Raw genomic sequence first — 18970 nt, 5'->3', positions numbered from 1 at the left:
AGTTGTTTTATCTGCTGTTCTAAGACTGATGAAATGTTTAAAAGGATAGCTGTGTAATCAGTCCATTATCTCCTGGTGTTCCAGCTTATTCTGTACCATGTGGCAGTGTACAATCTCAAAAATAATTATTCTGCTGTCGTTAACATGGGAGCCGAATGCAGTGACTGATAAAAACTGCATTCAGCAAGCCCTTTCCCAAATTGGGTAGTTCTATTTTGTTATCTTCTGAAGGGAAAACATGGGTTGTGATGGTCAGACCTCTTAGGAGCCTGGAAGCTTAGAGCGGGCCCTGGGAGGCAGAACACTTAATCTGTTGCCAACATCTTTTTCTGTTTAATATTTTGAACTTTTCATTTGTAGGAAAACTTGTTTAGACTACACTTCCACATACTCATCTGAACATAGGTAGACCCCTTGAAAATAAGGATGTTGATGCTTATAGTTTTCTTTTGTTCTGAAAGCAATCAGAACCTAGCCACAGTTACAGAATGTGGGTTTTAAAACGCAGTCTAGATCAGTGTCCATTTCTTAGCGTCCTACTTTGACAGCCAACTGTTGAAGGAGACCCAGAAGGGCGTGGCCAAGTGGTTTGCTTCAGACCTGCATTCTATACAAAGCTCATCCAAAAGAAAAGCATTGTAGACTTTTTGTCATAGACTAGGTAGTCTCTAGGGATAATTATTCTTGTTTACAAAGATGTTCTTGACAGTCTATAGACTGTTAGTGATGTTTTGAGGAAGACCCAAGGCTAAAAATCTTGTATAGAAAGGATTGCCCATTAAATCACAGTCTGTCTTCACACTGTAAGTAGAACATGAGCTTTCCAGTTAATAGGGAAAACATAAAACAGTGGATTTTATTGCAGGGCAGTCCTGGTCTTGTATGGACCAACAGTAGTTGACTTACCAGGTAACCATAGATACCTTAGGAGGAGGGGTTGGTAGGACCTGAGAGGAGGATGGCATACCATTGTATGACTATTCTCTAGTGGTGAGAGATTGTCAAGGAAGAAATGAACAGTGTTATTGTAACCCAAGACCATGATCCCTGGGACCAACGTCTGTAATTGGAGACTTGTTAGAAGCCGTTCGGTTAAGAAGATAGTGTGAGATGCATCACTTTGTTTCTGCGATGTTCTACTCCCCGATTCGGTTGCCGGTTCTCTTTTCGGCCCGTTTTTCCTGCCTCTTGAACGTGGAGCTAGTAACTTTCAAACAGGTCTTGAGCCCTCTAGGCAGACACTCTGTTGTTCCTTGAGCCCGGGCCATCCTTGCTATCACTACCTGACCACAAGTGCCGGGAGTAGATGTCACGCCTGCGAGTAGAGAAGGCTCGCAGGTTGGGTACAGTCTGTGTAGAGTCTGAATCAGAAGGCTCTGGGCTGGTCAGATGTTGCCCTCTATCACCACCCCTCCCCCCGAGTGTGCCTTTTCTTGAAAAATGTGGTAAATTCCATGGAATTCATTTCTAGTCACAGTTAAGAGCAGTCCCTCCAGACTCGGCTTGTCTGTTAGGAGGAAAAAGCCATCAATATTTTAAAAGCTGCTGACAGGCAAGAAGTTAGCCTTGATGGCTGGAAATTCAGAATTTTTTTTTTTCTATTCTATGCAGAATCTATCCATTGTTTCTCCAAAGAAGCAGGGCTGAGGGAAAGCTTAGCCTAGAACAGGGATGTGATGAAGACTAATAAGACTAATAAGATAAAACCAATCAGAGTGTTTAAGCTAGAGGTAACCTGGAAGTGTCCTAATTGGATGGCCTGAATTTCTCACCCGGGAGTTTTCCAGAGCAGTTAACACCCAGATTTGCCCCGGCATTGATGTCACAAAACTGGGTCATGGGAGGGTGCTCCAGAGAATAGATTTTAGTCTTCCAGGGACAGATATTTTTGACAACACCGTCTGGATTTCTAGTCGTGGCTGAGAATGAATGATGTGAAAATTCACCCAAACTTTCCAGAGATCAACTTAATGGGAACAGAAGAGGTTTGGGGGAGTATATTAACTCCTTTGGCCACTAGAGGAGTTTTACAAACAGTTTTCAAGAACCAGTTTGCCCACATAATTTTCAGTCTGCCTACGAAATTGTTAGGGGTTGCATTCACATTTATAGGTAGGTATCTCACATTCAGCCTCACCTTTGCCTCCATTCTATTAATTTTTCTTTGTTCCCATACCAAAATGCTAAAAGGCTAAGAGCATCTTCTTACAGCAAAGATATGAAATCCCAACCAAGGGAGATGAATAAGTGAATTGGTTAAATGTATTGAATACCAGTTCTCTGTCTTTTCATGGCACATCCCTTTGATATTTCTTAAATTCTGCTGAATGTGGACATGTGCTTATTTTCACGAATCCTTTGAAAGCATTTTAAATGATGGCAATTCTACCTGGGTACCAAGAGGATTTAAACGCCACTTAGTGGCTCATAACTTACCCAGGAACATGGTGCAAGTCTCCCTCTTTTCCTTGCCCAGTGGGCTCAGACTTCTGCAAGACATTTCCAGGTCTTCTTTGCCCCTCTTCTTGTCCCAGAGGGACTTCTTTGCCCCCTCTGCACAGGCCCGCCTGTCATTTGATGCTGCTGGTAGGTTGGAGAAGCAGTCCAAGGGGATAGAGATAAGCCTCAGCTACCGGGTCAGCGTTTTGAAACCTACTAACAAAAGGAAGGGAGAAAAGGTTGAGAAAAGACAGAAATCAACTTCTGTGTTGTAGTGGGCTGAATCAAACCATACAAGTTATTCTCCCTGTGAGCAAATGAGATTTGAGAATTGTTCATCAATGAGGATGAAATGTCAGGTATTCTTGTTGGGAAGTATATTCCCTTCTCACACTGGTCAGTTTTACCAAGTGATTTGCTCAAAAAGGTGTTCTCATCAAGAAAGTGTAAATGTAGGTTTCAGTGCTTCACTGGCTTTATCTACCTGACTTCTTTACAGTATTTCACCAACTTCTAATTTTTTGAAATGAAATTCTAAAACATACTCGCTTTGATCCTCCTGGTACATTTTTCTTGTAGCTGTTTTGGGTAGTCCCCTGAAGTGTGAGGCAGAGACAGCACTGATGTGGGCAGAATTGTTACTGTTACACCTGTATTTTCCTTGTGTGTGTGTTTTAATCTCTAGGTGTTATATTAGGATAGGTTTAATTGTCAGTATTTTTGTAGACCCAAAAATGTATTAGAACTTTTAAACACAGAACCCTTATGGATATTGGTGTGTGGCTTTCCTCCATGTGATGATACAGGGATCCAGGCTTCTCCATCTGGTGGCTCTATCATCTCTTTGGTTTGTGTGTGTGTGTGTTTGTTTTGTTACTTTTTTTGTCAACTGCATCCATTCAAAAGGAGAAGAAAGAAAATATGGAGGACTCATACCTGCTCTGTTAAAAGCTCTGGCCCTTAAGCAGCACAGGTCACTTCCACTTGTGTTTCTTTAGGAAGCCTTTAGTCACGCAGCAAGGGGCAAATGTGATTTCACCATGAGCTTTGCTCTGGTTCTGGCCCTGAGGAAGGAGAGGATGGACTTCGGTGGACACTGGTAGTCTCTGCAACAGGTGTCCCTTGCTATGTTGTTTCCCAGGCTTCCTGGAGGATAAGAATCCCGGGGAACACTGCCCTATATGTGACCAGGGCCTTTCCTCTGGAAAGCCTGAGCCAAAGGGCATGGCTTGGTTCCAGGAATCCATGTTTTTGCCAATGGCCCAGGCGATTATCATCTTCAGGAACATTTGGGAAACGCTATTGTAAGAGGTAATTAGATTGTAGAAAGGTATTTGGTACCTTTGGTGCAGTTTTCTGCTGAGAATCCTGTGTTGTGAGGAATGGTGATGGACTCGGTGGTGAAACGTAACTCCTGACACCCGTGCTTAACTCTCTTCAGTCTTAATTTGGCCTCACTGCATAGAAAAGATTATGACTGTACCATGTGACACTAAGACATCTGTTCCTACCTGAATTTTTCTTGGATTAGCAGATTGTTTCATTGAGTTGACCAAGTTTACCACTCATTTTGACAGATGGTGATTTTATGGTTTGTATCAACTACTTGGAATTTATCATCTAATGACAGCTGTTTAACACATAGGTCAGTGTATAAGATTGACTAGTAATGAAATCTTCAGGGCATTTTTTTCACCTCCTGTCATAATGTTGCATCTTTGGGAAACCTACCACCTTGGAAATTAAAAGCTTATAAATATATTGGATGAACAGCAGTTGAATTATCTATGTGACAAAAAATTCTTTATCATCCCAAAAAGAAAGGATGGAAAACTTGTCCCCAGTGGTGTCTGAAGCTGCAAGGAGATGGACACAGTATGTGGAATATCTGTCGGGCTTTTCATAGCAAATTTGGATCCTAGACTTCCTAGACTGCCCTCTCTGATCTGCCCAGTAGTCAGTCACATGGGCCAAGTCCTTTTCCACAGTTTGGAATGTGTTCAGGGAATCAAACCGACTTTAATAAGAGCCTGTGACAGTTCTATTCAGGGAGCTAAGACTTCCTCTCACTAACATCGAAAGTGTTCCAGCACATGTTGGAAAAGTGTTTGGGGTAGTCGCTGTTTAGACTTGCCTGAGTTATTGATCTTCTTGTTATCAAATATAATTTAGAACTAGCGGTGAGACCCTTAGTGGTGGAAGAATATTATTATCATTTGTTATCTGCACAATTAGGAAGTAGGAGAGTGCAGCAGAGGCATTATCGTATAAACAATCTCATTGCCTAGAGCGTTTTAGCTCCTTGCAGAGTGGTCTACCACATGCCTGCCTTCCCACCACCCGCATCCTCTGTGTCTGTCTCTGTGTCTGTGTGTGTGTGTGTGTGTGTGTGTGTGTGTGTGTGTCTAATCCAAAGAGGTAGTGGCCCTACAGTCCAAAGGGCTAAAAAGACTCAGAAATCCATCCTCATTCAGTCATCCAGGGAAGAAATAGCAGCCTGCAGGATGTTTCTTTGCTTTTTTCTGAAGGTTTAATAGAAGAATCAGTGTCATTGGCAGTGATTGAGAAAAATGAAAGTTTTTAGATCAAATACTGCTCCATCGTGCATGCAGCATGGGAACGATTGACGGGCGGTGTGCTCTTCCTCAGACAAAACCCAGTGGCTGCTCATCCGTGTATGGTATGGAGAGTTTTTTGTTATCCTGAAATCAAGGAAATATTTTACTTTTCCCTCTGAGGTGTTCCAGAGAAAGATTCTTGAGCAAAGAAGATAAATCCTCTTCCTACCGGCTAATGAGTGAGCAGCTAAATTTCAAGCACATCAAGTACAAGGACCATGTGTTACCTTTTATTGAGTGTCCATAATCAGGTACACTTATTTAATTTTCTGAAAAATGGAAAGCCACACGTTCTTTTTGGTTAGAGACGTGGAGCAGTGAAGAAGCAAGGCAGTGTTTGGCAAGATGAGTCCACCTAACTGGAATCAGGCCAGGCTTTATCAGGAACCAGAGGGGCGACTCTGCCAAGACACCCCCTCTCCATGCCTCCGCTTCTTTAACCGGAAGCAAGCACTTAAACCAGATGGTTGCTAAGACGTTTTTTCTCTCTTCAGTCTGGCGTTTAAAGTTGATCACTGTCAAATCCAAAATGGACACTTTTCAGAATTACAGTGTGACTGAAGTTTGTCACTTTCTCCCCAGCCATCCCCATTTTGGGGGTCATCCTTCTTCTTTTAGGACCTTCCCTCTTGCCTCATGACCCACGTTCTCACTATGGAAACTCTTATCAATCCCAGGAGCCATAAGATTCACTGATACTACAGCATAAATGGTTGGGAAACGGATTGCAGTGTTGTGTCTTCTGAGGCATTTTTATTTTAATATGAATCTGAGCCCCCAACTGAAAGGATGAAGCTCAGAGGCTGAGTGAAAAGACGGGGGAGAGGACAGAAGAGGAGGGGTGTGGAGGCTTTGCCCACATCAGCCCCATGTTCTTCTGTTGTCCCAGAATCATCATTAACATTATCCCCTCTGCTTTCAAAAGGGTCCCCACTTGGAGAATGGATTATTTGATCACCCTGGTTATCAAGAAACCCTTCATACTGCCCCTAAAATTGTACAGTAGAAGGAAGAAAAAAAGCTAACCTCTGTTCGTTATTTTCTTTGTGCCAGATTCTGGGCTTGGCACTGTGTATACATTATTTTACTAAATGGATCAAACAGAATCTATTTTACCTAGCCATTAAACCACATCTCTCTTAGGCTAGAAGTCCAGAGTCATTTCACAGGAAATGGGCTGGAGAGTGTTGCATGGACTATTTTTACCCGTAGGAACCTGAATCAGAAAGGCTCATGGAACTCCAAATTGAAAAGAAAACCGTGTTGCTATAGGGGAAGGGAGTGTGAAAATGCCCCGGGGAGAGTCAACCCCTGAGTATACAGTAGGAACCTCCAGTGCCTAGCACCATGCTGTGCCGTGTGGGGCCCAGTGGGAGGACCCAGGAAGCCTAAGAGGTAGCAGCTGCCTGCAGAGAGCTGCCTTCCTTAGGAGAAGGGGAGCGTGGCAGCAGAACCACAGTCAGACAGCAGTGATCTCCTGCACGTGATCCCCGTGTGATGGGAACTCTCAAAATGAAATCCAGCTGCTGGAAACCCCATGGCCAAGAGGTGCCCGACACCCATGGTGGTCTGTGCCCCCAGGCTTCCGCCGGACATCTCCTCCTCCCCGTCCTCGTCGCAGGCGTTTAGGACATCACATCCTCTTGCGAAGCCCAGCGTTACTGCTTTTGTTTTTTCTTCCGCTATTGTTGCTGAAATAAAGGGAAGTGACAAATCTGTGGTTAAACTCGTATAGTAGTGAAACCTGGGTGTGCTCCTTAGCCATAGGTTTTATTTTAAATAACAAACTGTTTGAGGGATTTTTTGCCTCTTGAGGGCATATCATAGAGCATGCAGTTGGGGAAAATTTTGTTGTACCCTGAATAAGAAAGTCATGAAAATGATTACATTAAAATTGATTGACTATTTTAGAGGCCACATAAATGGATGTTCAGAGTATTCAAAGGCCATGCGAATGGGTGAATTCTGCTAGTTCCGAGTAATTGCTTCAGAAAGCAAGACAACACAATCAATTCTAAGCCCTATTAAAGGGCTCGTGGTCATCACTTAGAAAAGTGACTTCCCTACCCTCCCTACCCTCCCTTCCTCCCAGGGATGCACAGCGGCATCACAGCCTGCGGCAGGCCTGTCGCGGCTGCATTGCCCTATTGCATTTGTTATAAAAGTGGGGTAAAGCTCCCTATCCCTTACCTGCCTCAAAGGGAGCCTGCCTAGTGTCTGTTAGGGCTCAGGGCTCTGTGGAGCAACATGTTAAATTTAAAGTGGACAATAGCTGCTAACACTTACTAAGCACTCTTATTTACATTCCAGGAACTGTGTTAAACATTTTCATATGTTGTTTGGCTTAATGTGATACATCTATAATATAGTTGTCACTAACCCCATGTTATTAAGAACCAGAGGCTTAGGGAGGTGAGGTCATCAGCCTTTGATGCTAATCAGGAATGACCGTACCAGCCTCACTAACAAAGATTATGAATGAGCATGAGAAGACTATCCAGCATCACTTTGAAAACTGTCATGGTGTCTGCCATGAGAACTCAGGGACCACCTTGGCCCCAGAAGTGAATTTTTTAAATGACTTCTGCTGTTCCAGGCAGTATGGAGAAACATCTCCCTCTCTGATCTGCATACACATGAAATGCGGCTCAGTTATTGCCGGAGTGGGGTGGAGACGGTTATAGTGGCCATAAATATTAGTTCTCCAGCATCATATCCAACAATAAAAAAAATCTGCAATAAGTACAAATGTTTACTTCAGCCTAGCCTTGGATTTCTATAGCCAACTATAGCCAAAGGGTTTACCTGTCCATTTCACTTTGACTGCAAAGACCAGAGTGAGGAAGTAGATAACGACTTCCTCATTCCGTTTCCAGAACAAAATACCTTTGTTCTGCTTTGGATTGCAAATAACCCTTTTGAGAGTTCAGAGGCACCTAGAACACTTGAGTAATAAGTTAAAATACCACTGATAGGTGCTCAGGAACAGAGCTGAGCTGTATTTTATTCAGGCTAACAATAAGGGGCCTGTGTTCTTAGTCCAGGGAATTCAAGCTGATGCACTGTCGAAGCAAGGCAGTGAAGTGGAGACTTGAGAGATCCGCCTGGCCTGGAAGCATCTAATAGCCCAGTGTGCTGTGAATTGAGAATCGTAGGAAAATACATGTGATTCTAACCTACCTCTCATTGCCACTAGCCTCCTAATTATAATGCTATCCTATCCTCTAGAGAAACTATTCTATGAAATAACCTTATATTAGAAACTTTCTTCTAATGAGGCCCCTCAGTACTTTAGAAACTAAATCCTCTTTAGTTGGGATTCAAGACCTTATACCGACCATGTTTAACCCCATGATGCCTCTTTGGTGTATGGGACGTGATCTTGGTTTGGTGAGTCTGAAGGCCTACCCGCCACTGAGCCACTGGTATCCACCTTACCGGGAAGACTCCGGGGAGACCAGCCAACCAGGGAGTTGGGCCGATTACGCCCACTTTAGGGAAGCCAGACCCGCTAGTTGGCTTGCTTTGTTCAACTTGAAGTTTTTCATTCTTCCTTACCTTCAGAGAAAAATACAGTTCTCCTCACTACTTTGGAATTAGTATTGGAAAAATACAAAGCATAATCGATTCTATGGCTAGCTTATTATCTTTCATTCCAATAGACAAGTGACCTTTTCTCTAACAAAGGAGACTCCTTGCTTTCTTCACGTCACCCCCTGGGGGGCCTCGACAATGCACACATCACCCTACCTCTGCTCAGAGCAGAGTGGGAGAGTTCGCAAAACAGCTGAACACGATGATTGTCCCATCAGGGAAAAAACGATGATGCTGAAATTCTTCCAATACTTTCATAGCTATTAGACAATTGAAATGGTTTAACATAAGTGGCTTATTTCAGAGAACCAGAGAAGGGGAAAAGCAGATTCCAGCAATTTTGCCCTTGATACCTTTTCTAGCTGTGTTGTGCTTTGGTGGAATTTACATAATCATGGGTGAGGAAGTGTTACAGTACACACATAGCTGTGCACATTAGGCTGCACTCGCTTTCCCAAGAGGCTTTAAAATGCAGTCGATTTAATCTAGGTCAAAAGGAAAGAAAGAGACTCCATTTTCCTCGCAGAAAACACAGGGAACTTGCCAGTCTTCATAGGGTCGTGGAAATAACAGAAGATGGTTCCTCCAGGGGAAGTCCCCAGGGCAACAGGAGACTGCCAGGGGCCTGGATCTCATGGCCAGTTGACAGAAAGGTGGTCATAGTGTGTTAGGTGGAGAGTTGGAGGAAAGATGTGGGGTTGCCAGGGAGCCCAGTGGGATCATCATTCTCTCCCGGGCTGAAAAGGTGGCTCAGATTTGCTGTCTGCAAGGAATCTTGCTGGGAAAGTGAGGAAGGATGTTGGCGGAGCATCGCACGACTGCCTCAGGCGTCCAGAGAGCAGTGCGGGTCCCATGCTGCCGGTGGAAGTTTCCCAGGGGAATTCCTGGGATGGCGCTTGGTAACCCAAACCATGGAGTCCACGTAACTCACATACAGAAGGCCCGATGGCAGCGTCGCCTGTCAGCTTCCTAGGCAGTGGCCAGATGGTGATGCTGCTGACATCAGGGTGCCAATTATATCAAACTCTGTAAAACTAAGCTAATTGGATACGGTTTCCTTAAAAGTTGATTTGTACAGGATGAGGTGTTCGTGTTTGCATAGCTGCTACTCTGGCTATGGAATTCCCACTTTTAGGTGGGACAAAAGGGTCGTCTTAGGTGACTGTTGGAGAGACATTTCAGATGAGAGGTTTCGGTTATAAAGAGACATTTTAGGTGACATGAACAGAGTGTGAAGCAGATCTTTCAGAGTGAGGCGGACCCCATCAGAGGTGGTTCCGGGACATTCTCCCTGTGAGAGGCATAGACTTTGAGGGGTGCTCATTGACCCGTGGTTGCTGGGATGGTTTTGGCTTTGCTCTTGGCTTCTGCTGTGACTTGGGGGCAGCCTGCTAACCTGTGGACTGGTGTTTTCCCATCTGTAAAATGGGAGGGTGTGAGGGGTTAGGCTGGTAGAACTAGTGTAGGGGCCAAGAGAAAACCTCCCCTTGGCCCTATGAAGGTTCACTAAGAATCCCTGACAAGGGGCAGATCCGAAGGAGAAAAGGCACGTGGGTTTATGAGATCACAATTTTTGTGACACAGGCGCCTTCGGGATGCAGACCCAAAGATACAGGGGAAATGGTATGCTTAGGTCCAACAAAGTGTGCCTAGGCTCCTTTGCATGCTTAGGTTCCACAAAGTAGGGTCAGCCATGTAGTAATGTGATTGGACAAAAATGACGTGATGTAACACTAATAGACTGAGCAGGGACGCTCAGCAAAGCCTGCCTATCCACATTCTCCCTGGCCTCTCTGAGCAGGATTCTTCCTTCTGGGTGTTGGAAGGACCTTCCCTGGAATGGAGGTCTTATGACCTACAGTCAAACAAGGTAGGTCGGATAATTTGTTTCTGGCCAGTTTTATACAGAACAACAGAAGGAAAGTTAGAGCAGTATTTTTAAGTTTTATGGCTGGCTTTGGGAAAAGGGGGTTCTGGCTTCTGTGACCTGCTATGGGAAAGAGAGGGATTCCAGTTTCTGTGGCTGGGCTTAGGGGAGGCTGGGACTGAGAGACAGGAGGGCAGGAGGAGGTCAGAGAGATACTTTTTCTTGTGAGGGCTTTATGTTGGAGTACTGCTTCCCGATTCCCAACATTTGCTACTTGTAAAATTCTGTGATTCTACAGGAAAGGCATAGAAGCCATGAGAAGGCAACGCTACCTTGACTTCTTCTCATTTTATTTTTTATAGTGTTGAGTTTAAAGTCGTAAAAGGCTGGAGGAGCAGTACAACACAGATATGTCTGATCTTCCTGGAGGTTCTCCCTTCAGCTAACTTTTGCTGTGATGGGTGCTTTTTTCAGGCCTCTGGTTCCTATATCTCTCAGGTGATGTCATTATAGCCATCCGCCTTCAGCATCAAGTACAGCAGAGCCATGATCATGAAATTACAGGCAGGACTACGTAAGAAGGCTGAGAAGCAAGGGGACTGGGTTTCAGACGGAGCTCGTGAAATCGGTGGCATCATTTGTTCACTTGTATCTAGAAAGCGGGCACTGCGTGGAGGTCCAGCCACAGGAATTCACGCCGAGGGCCTGGCACCATGGGTCCCAGAGTCGGTCATAGTGTCCTGATGTGACTGTTTCCTAGTAGTGCCAGTTCTTCTTGGTAGTTGGATTTTGGGCTAAAAAAAAAGGGGGGGGGGGCTGTGTAGGTGACCCTCTAGGGTCTCCTATCATGTCCTGAGGCCTCCTTGTACTTTCTAAGAATGGCATTTTGTCATTGCCTTTTGCCCCAAGATGGCTGTTTATAAATCACCTTCTACCATGGAGAAAGGACTCCTTTTTTTTTTTTTTTTTAAGGTTAATGCTAAGTTGTCTTGAAATGTTTAATTCAGGGGATTTTTGATTTGTTGTTGTTGTTGTTGTTGTTTTTAACCTTTAACTGCCTTATAGAAAGTGAACGTCGGGTGTCCTGGCAGGGCCAAAGCCAGTGAGGGAGAGTTGAAACCATAACTCATGGCAGATTCGCTTGAGCACAAAATGTCCCTCTTAGATCCATAACCTTTGGACTATGGAAAAAAAAAAAAGTATTAAATTCTCCTCCGAGTGCCTAAGGTTGAGGGAGAAAATAGATGGCAATGGGAATCAAGAATCAAGTATGAGGAGTATGTCCTCTTTTGACTTAAACTGGCTTGCATGCTACTGACTTGACAAGAAGCCAAGATCCCAATTGCAATTCGACTTGTGTGAAGCAGGCACCTGCTTTGCTTGCAAATGCACATACAAAAGAGTGCTTCATTCACAGAAAGGAAAAAAAAAATAGCGAGTTCACTAATTTAGCCTTCCAGGGCCTTCGTCCCTTGATCTGTCAGCCCCTTAGAATTCAAAGGCATCCTGTAAAGGAATTTCCTACTTAAAACATGATGACTTTTTTGATGTCCTGAATTCGAATATAACTCAAGTTGAAGTTGTCTGCTAGGGCTATTACTTTGTTGTTTAATTAAAAAAAAAAATACGGGGTTCAGTCATCAGATGATCAGTCTGAGATTGCTTTCAAGTATTTATGTGCTTAGATTTAGAAAAGAGTAGGTTTTCACATATGTAAAATGTTGAATGGCCTTGAAGATGTGGACAGGCCCATCTTGACCCTGGGGCAGAGTCCACTTAGGGGAGGGAGACAGCTGTTCTCATGCCCAACCCCATAAGCTCCGAAATGGAAATACTTTTTATTTGACCACTTTTGCCGCAGAATTGCAGGAAATCATTTTTCACTTTCTCTCCTTAGCCCTCAAGTTGTATAGTTATTTTGTATTCCAGAAAATGCTCCACAATTCCCCGTAATAAGATATTACTGAAGGGTAGTATCAGAAAGGAATTAGCAGTTAGAACTAGAACTTTCTGGAAAGGTCCCTCCTGCCATGGTAGAGGACACCTTTCACAGGGGAGTTTCTCCTCGCCTCAGGCTGGTAGCTGTGGAAGAGTCATGGGGAATGCCTCACTAAAACCAGCCTTGCTGCGCAGGGTCAGCGCCTGCCTTTGCCAGTGTGACTCGTTGTCATGTGATCTGGAGCTCCTGCCCTGCAGCTGACGAGCCACTGTTTCAATAATTAACAACAACTCAAGTCACTGTCCTCCTGCCTTGGATTTGATCAGCACACTTTGCATGTATGTATCAAAATATCACATGTACCCCATAAATATGTACAAAGATTGTGTGTCAATAGAAACAAATTAAAATACCAATTTTTAAAAGAAAACATGAATGTAATTTTTAAAACTGCGTCAGCCATGCTCAGTGGCTCATGCCTATAATCGTAGCACTTTGGGAGGCCAAGGCAGGAGGACCACTTGAGGCCAGGAGTTTGAGAACAGCCTGGGCAACATAGCATGACCCAGTCTCTACTAAATAACTTAAAAATGAGCCTGGCGTCACGGCACATGCCTGCAGTCCTGGATCCTCAGCAGCCTACGGTGGAGAAGATGACTTTAGCTCAGGAGTTCGAAGTTATAGCGAACTACGATTGCACCACTGCACTCTAACCTGGGGAACAGAGCGAGATCCTGTCTCTTAGAACAAAAATTGCCTTGTCCATATATGAGAGTCAAGGGATTTAAAGAAAACTGCCTTTTTTAAAACAGTGTCTCAGAGCATCAAACCTTGGTTTAGAAACCTCGGAGGAAGTTTCTTTAATGAGTATGGTGTCAAATTTCCTAAGGGCAGAATGAGTTTTAAAAATCTGACCTCATGATATCATTGTCTAGGGTGGTGTCTACATTACCTCCACACTGAAAAATGTTAATACATTATTGCTCTTTGATTCACAGCAAACCATGATATAAACTGGTTATCTTTATATATCAGTACATTTTTTTTTCTTGTGGGTATTATTACCCAGAGTTTCCAAGTAAAGATTTTCAAGGGAAACAGCTGTGGTTTGAAAAGGTCTGTGATAATCCAGATGGTTTCTTTGAGGATAAATCTACTTGATCATTTAAAATTAAAGTCTTTCAGTACAGTTGAGTGTTTCTTTATGATTTTAGATACACTACTGTGTGTGAGTGGGAGTGTGTGTGTGTGTGTATGTGTGTGTGTGAGAGAGAGAGAATGTGTGTGTGGCTACCACTGGCCTTTGTTTGGGGCTTTATCTTTGGAAACAGCAAAAATCTCATACCGGTGTCTCAAATTATCTAGCAGTTAAGCAGGCAAAATACCTGAGGGAACTCTTCATGACAGCAGAAACTATTAGTGAAAATATATAGCGAGACACCAGCTACCCTGTGTGGAGTATGTCGCACTCAGCCGCTCTGGGAATTGCCACTCTCCACTTCTGATCCATGATGGCATAATCATAGCTCGCAATTATAATACTGATTACAGATTGCTTTCCAAGCTGAACATAGGCAACTATATTGCTAAACTTACCAATTTCTGGGAATCTGGGCGTCAAAAGCACCCACATTCCCGCAGCAGGCCTCTGGGGCGGTAGGCAGGGTGACAGGTGGGAAATGGGAAACCAGGGCTTTCCGTACCTCTCTCCTTCCCTCGGTGTCCAGGGTCTTCTTGGTGCTGCATGGTCACCCGAGATGCTCCCTGTGAGGCCCCCCGGGCCTGCCTTCACAGGCTCGGTGCCCCTGGACCTTTCTTCTGTGCTGGTTCTGTCTTACGTTCCCTTCCTAGGGGCCCTGCTAGATGTTGACAGTGAACAGCAGAATCACAGGGACGTATTAGTGGCCAGTAAGATCTAGTGTATTTCCCCTCTGAGTTGTAGAGAATCGGCACAGTGTTTTTGTAGTCACCAGAAGAAGTCATCCCTAGTGGGACTGCTAGGCTCTGTATGGACCTGAGATCTGCGATATTTGGTTCTGGGATCACCTCTCCCGAGTTTTCCATTGGACCTGATGGACCTGTGAATTTTAAAAGTCCTGGTGAGGAGTCGTGGCCGGGGCTCGATAAACTGGCACATGAGGGAGGATGGCGTTTTTTTGTGTTTGGGGGTTTTTCTTTTTCGCTTCAAGGACCAAAGCTTTTATTATTACAATGAATTGTTGAGGTCGTTGAAACGAGGGATATCCTGAAGTCACCTGGGCGTGGAACACCATGTTTGTCTTTTCTAACTAGGCCACTGCCACTGGCAGAAGCTCCTGAATGAGTAGATAAGCAGTGGCATGAATCATCCCGTGCAGGTGCTTATTAGATAGTGTCAAATGAGCAAAGTGGAAAAAGGTGAAGCAGCAGAAATTTACCAGCATTAAGCAGCAGTGGGAGGGTTGAGACCTGCAGAAGCACCTGGTTCATCAGACTGCGTCAGCCTGTGCTGATCCCCAGAGCCGAGCCCCCTGGCTGGTCACCTCTAACATGGAAAGAGGCCTTTCTCTCCACTCCGTGGACAGTAGGGAAAAGGGGTTCAGAGAATGAATTCTGAAGCCCAAGGGACCGTCCCCTGTGATGTATGGTGCAACCACTGACCATCGAAGAGCCCCTTGGTGTTGTAGATGTGTGAGTACCCACCTTTCACTGATGTGATGTTGGAAACAGAGCCTGCAGGGGTGGAGCCTTGCCCCTGAATCAGACTGCTGAGCCATCTGGTGCTGCAGCTGACCTGGAAAGGAATCCAGTACATTTCAGACCTGAGTTACAGCTGGCATGGGGAAATCTAGGAGACAGGTGGTTCCCTTAACAGCTGTATATTTGGTTAGGGCTGACAAGAAAGAAAATTTCATCCTTGTTGAGCCTTCATGAGTTTTCAGGGATCTGTAGTAGCTCTTTGACCTTTTGCCATAATAATTGCCATTTCAGGGAAAATAATGGTATTTCTCTCTTTGTTGAAATATTGTCTGCAGGTCGGTTATCTAAGATTTTTACAGGAGCATATTAAGTGATAGGTAGATAAAAAAAAACTATGGTTGTTAACTAGGAGAAACTCATAGAAAGTCTTTCAAACACATTGCAGTATCTGGAAAGGTACATACTAAAGTCCTGCTGGGGAAAAACACTAATTGCTGCATCTGAGCTGACTGTTTCAATTTGGAGGTCTGTATTCATCCTGCAAATTTTAATAAAAACCAAACACTGTACTTGTGAAGTGAACCATTACAATGGCATGCTGAACGAAGCGTAAGACTTCCTTTAGTCTAATAGAAGTAAAGAATGCTTTTGACCCTTTTTCTTTTTTGGTCCTGAATGAAACACTTTGGCTTCATATGCACATAGTTTTGTGGGGGGATATTAGGCAGACCTGGTGTTTACTTACTGATCATACTAGGCTGGGCACGGTAGCTCATGCCTATAGTCTAAGGGTTTTGGGAGGCCTAGGCGTGAGGACCACTTGAGGCCAGGAGTCCAAGACCAGCCTGGGCAATATAGTGAGACCCCCATCTCTACAAAAATTTAAAAAGTAGTGAGGCATGGTAGCACACACCTGTAGTCCCAGGTACTCAGGGAAGGGGCCAGAGAACTGCTTGAGCCAAGGAGTTCAAGGCTACAGTGAGCTATGATCACACCACTGCATTCCAGCCAGGACAACAGAGTGACATCGTGTCTCAAAAATAAATAAATGTTTTAATGATGAAACTAACTAAGTACTGAGGAAGTAAGATATTCCCCACAGTAAGTCATTCAGGAACTAAATATGAAAAACCAAAAGAAACCTCTGGGGTTAATATTCCCAGTCTCCTTGTCTGCCCAGGACTCCACATTTGTGTAAGTTGCTCATTGCGCAAGGGTACCCTGCTGAGGCTATGAATGGAGTTAGAAATCCAGGCTGGGATGGGCTTATCAAGCCATGGACGAGCAAGGAGCTCTGCCCACCTGGAGATGGGATCCCCTTTTGGAATCGGCACAAAGGCTCCAGGCTTCCCTGCCAAACACGGCACCTGTGGAGCTGTGCTGGGGCTCGGCTCTCGGGTCCCACAGATGAGCGGTAAGGCACGTTAGCAGTGTTGCCTGTAGTATCCTGTGTGTCACACTGGAACTAGAGCTGCTCTTGGCATGATCTTAAAGAATACTTGTTTAGATGAGTATACACTTTTAACTGAAACATTTAAGAGCTATGGATAGTTGGAAGAAGATCTTTAGTGATAAGTCGCTGACTTCACAGTACTAGTTGTAAAGGCAGGGTGAACCTTGGATGAAACTAGAAAGCATTTGAGATCTTGGGGATCTTCCCATCTGCTCTTCTGTATGTTCGAATGCTTTCATCCTTCCTTTCTCCTATTCAACTGCCATCCCACCCTGCTCAGATACCAGCTTCAGTCTCTCCCTTTCTGAAAAACAAAGCCACCCACCTTCTTTTCACTAAGAACTTTGTTCAAGAGGAAGACCCTTTAAAGTAGCTAAAATCACACTAAGCTGTAATAACTGGGAACAATGAAATGTCTCCTTCCTCAAGGGTCATGTTTTAATATGTAAATAGCAAATGGACTATACTTTCCTGGTGGGCTCTCAGGCAGCGGGCCATGGCAGGGATTTTGCTTGGGTGTCTGAGGCAGGAGTGTTCCCTTTATCGCTGAGACTGCTGTACATTGGTCAAAACTCTCCACAGCTGCTCACACAGAAGTACACACAATTCACTCCGTTTACGTCATCGTTGTTCCTTGTTGCTTTTATCTTAGCGTTGTTTAGTACTCTATTTTCATGTTCCCTGTCATACCACTGTTCTTCTAGGCCAACCTAAACTCTTCATTCTTGGCTCTGGCGTGGCCAAACTGGCATCGGTTTTTCATCTCCTGAACTTACTCTTTCATAATTTCCTTTATTTCAGCCAGTAAACTGCTGCATCCCTAAATCTTCTCTTTTTAAACATCTCAGCCCCAAAAGTTACCTGCCTAAAAGTATCAGATTCTGCTTTTTTTTTTTTTTTTTTGAAACCGTGATTATTAAATGAGGTGGTATTTTAGAACTTCCCCATTGCTTCCTTATCCAGAAACTAATGCCATAAGCCCAGGACGGGGAAAGGAGAACTCGCTGAGACCATGTTTGCTAGAAGCATTTAGGAAGGCTTGTCCTGTTTTTCTTTGTATACCAAGCCTGATGAGACATGGTTGGTATTTTTCTTCTAAACATGGTTACTGGAAGCTAGGATGTTAGTTTCTTATTGGAAATTATTCCTTGGCATGAAGCAATTCCTATGGCTTTTCTGAGGCTTACATCGCACCAGTGAAGCTGAACTCACTAGTGAAGTTGATGGGTTCACTAAAAAATCTACCGTCAAGAAGCAGAGCCAAGTGGATTCTGGTCAAAGACCTCAAAGGAGCTGAAATAAGATGCTCGTGAAAATGGTCAGTCTCTTCAGCTTGATTCTTTAAAGAAATGTCATAATGTTCAGTTCCCTTCATTCAAGTGATACATTTGAAGAGTTTCTGATCCTTGGATGCATGGAGTTTTTCAAATGCCAAGATGCTATGGTCATAGTCTACCCTGTCCAAAAGGCAAAGGTTTTGTATATATTGACCGTCAGTAGACTCTAACTAAATCAAGTGTAAAATGACGAGGTTCCAAATTTCTCTTCCAAATGAGGAAGAATCTTAGAAGTCTTTCAGAATCTTGTATGAATGAGATTATACTTTATTTTCCCCCTGGAATGGGAGCACCTCTCAAAGCTCTTCTGGCCCCTGTCTGGCTCCGTGCATTATGTTCCTTTAGTAAAACCAAGATAAAATACCTACAGTCTTGGTGAGTGCATCACTTTACTTTTTTCCTCAACCACTCACCAAAGACATCCCAGATCAAAGATTAGCATCTTTGTTTCTTAAATTTCAGGAGTTTTTGTCCTACCCTCTTTTTCCCAAACTTATTGTGCTGAGAAACTGTATATTAATGAACAAATAGCCAGTATCTTTATCTACAAGTTGAAGAAGGTGCAAGCCCTCTTCCAGGACGCATAGGGAATGGTCTAGGATTTCCATACCATTTTCTTTGGTGGAGGAGGTTGGTTTGAAAAGGATATATGCTGGCCTGCCCGGAAGGGCCGGGGACTCCCACAGGCTCTTGGAAAGGAGGAATCTAAATGTTGCCAGTTTGTATGCCGCAGCCATATGTAATGCATGGGCCAGAGTCCACTAACATCTGTTTGGACATGTACCCACCTGTATTGTAGCTTAATTTCTAAACCAGTTAAAATACAGTCTTCCATGTTGGCAAACGAGTATTGAGGGTCATATGTACAGAACTTTGCATCATGTAATGTGGTAGAGATAAAGAAGAATGCACTATCCCAGCTTTTAAGAAGCTTATAATCCAGTTGTCTGAAACTTTGAGTTTAGAAAGTCTTTCAAAAGCCTGATGTTCTGGAGATACACTTTAAGAAAATTATAATTAATGTAACCTTGTGCTGTTGTTATT

General features: G+C 43.9%; 1 protein-coding gene across 14 annotated transcripts in view; it reads left to right on the top strand.

Moving 5' to 3' along the window:
- CELF2 (CUGBP Elav-like family member 2) overlaps positions 1-18970 on the top strand; it is a 169583-nt gene that overhangs the window by 32892 nt on the left and 117721 nt on the right. The window lies entirely within an intron of this gene.

The sequence above is a fragment of the Piliocolobus tephrosceles genome, chromosome 9 (genome assembly GCF_002776525.5).
Source record: "Piliocolobus tephrosceles isolate RC106 chromosome 9, ASM277652v3, whole genome shotgun sequence".
Lineage (NCBI taxonomy): Eukaryota > Metazoa > Chordata > Mammalia > Primates > Cercopithecidae > Piliocolobus > Piliocolobus tephrosceles.
Note: the sequence above shows the minus strand (reverse complement) of the source record. Positions and strands in the feature narration are given on the sequence as shown.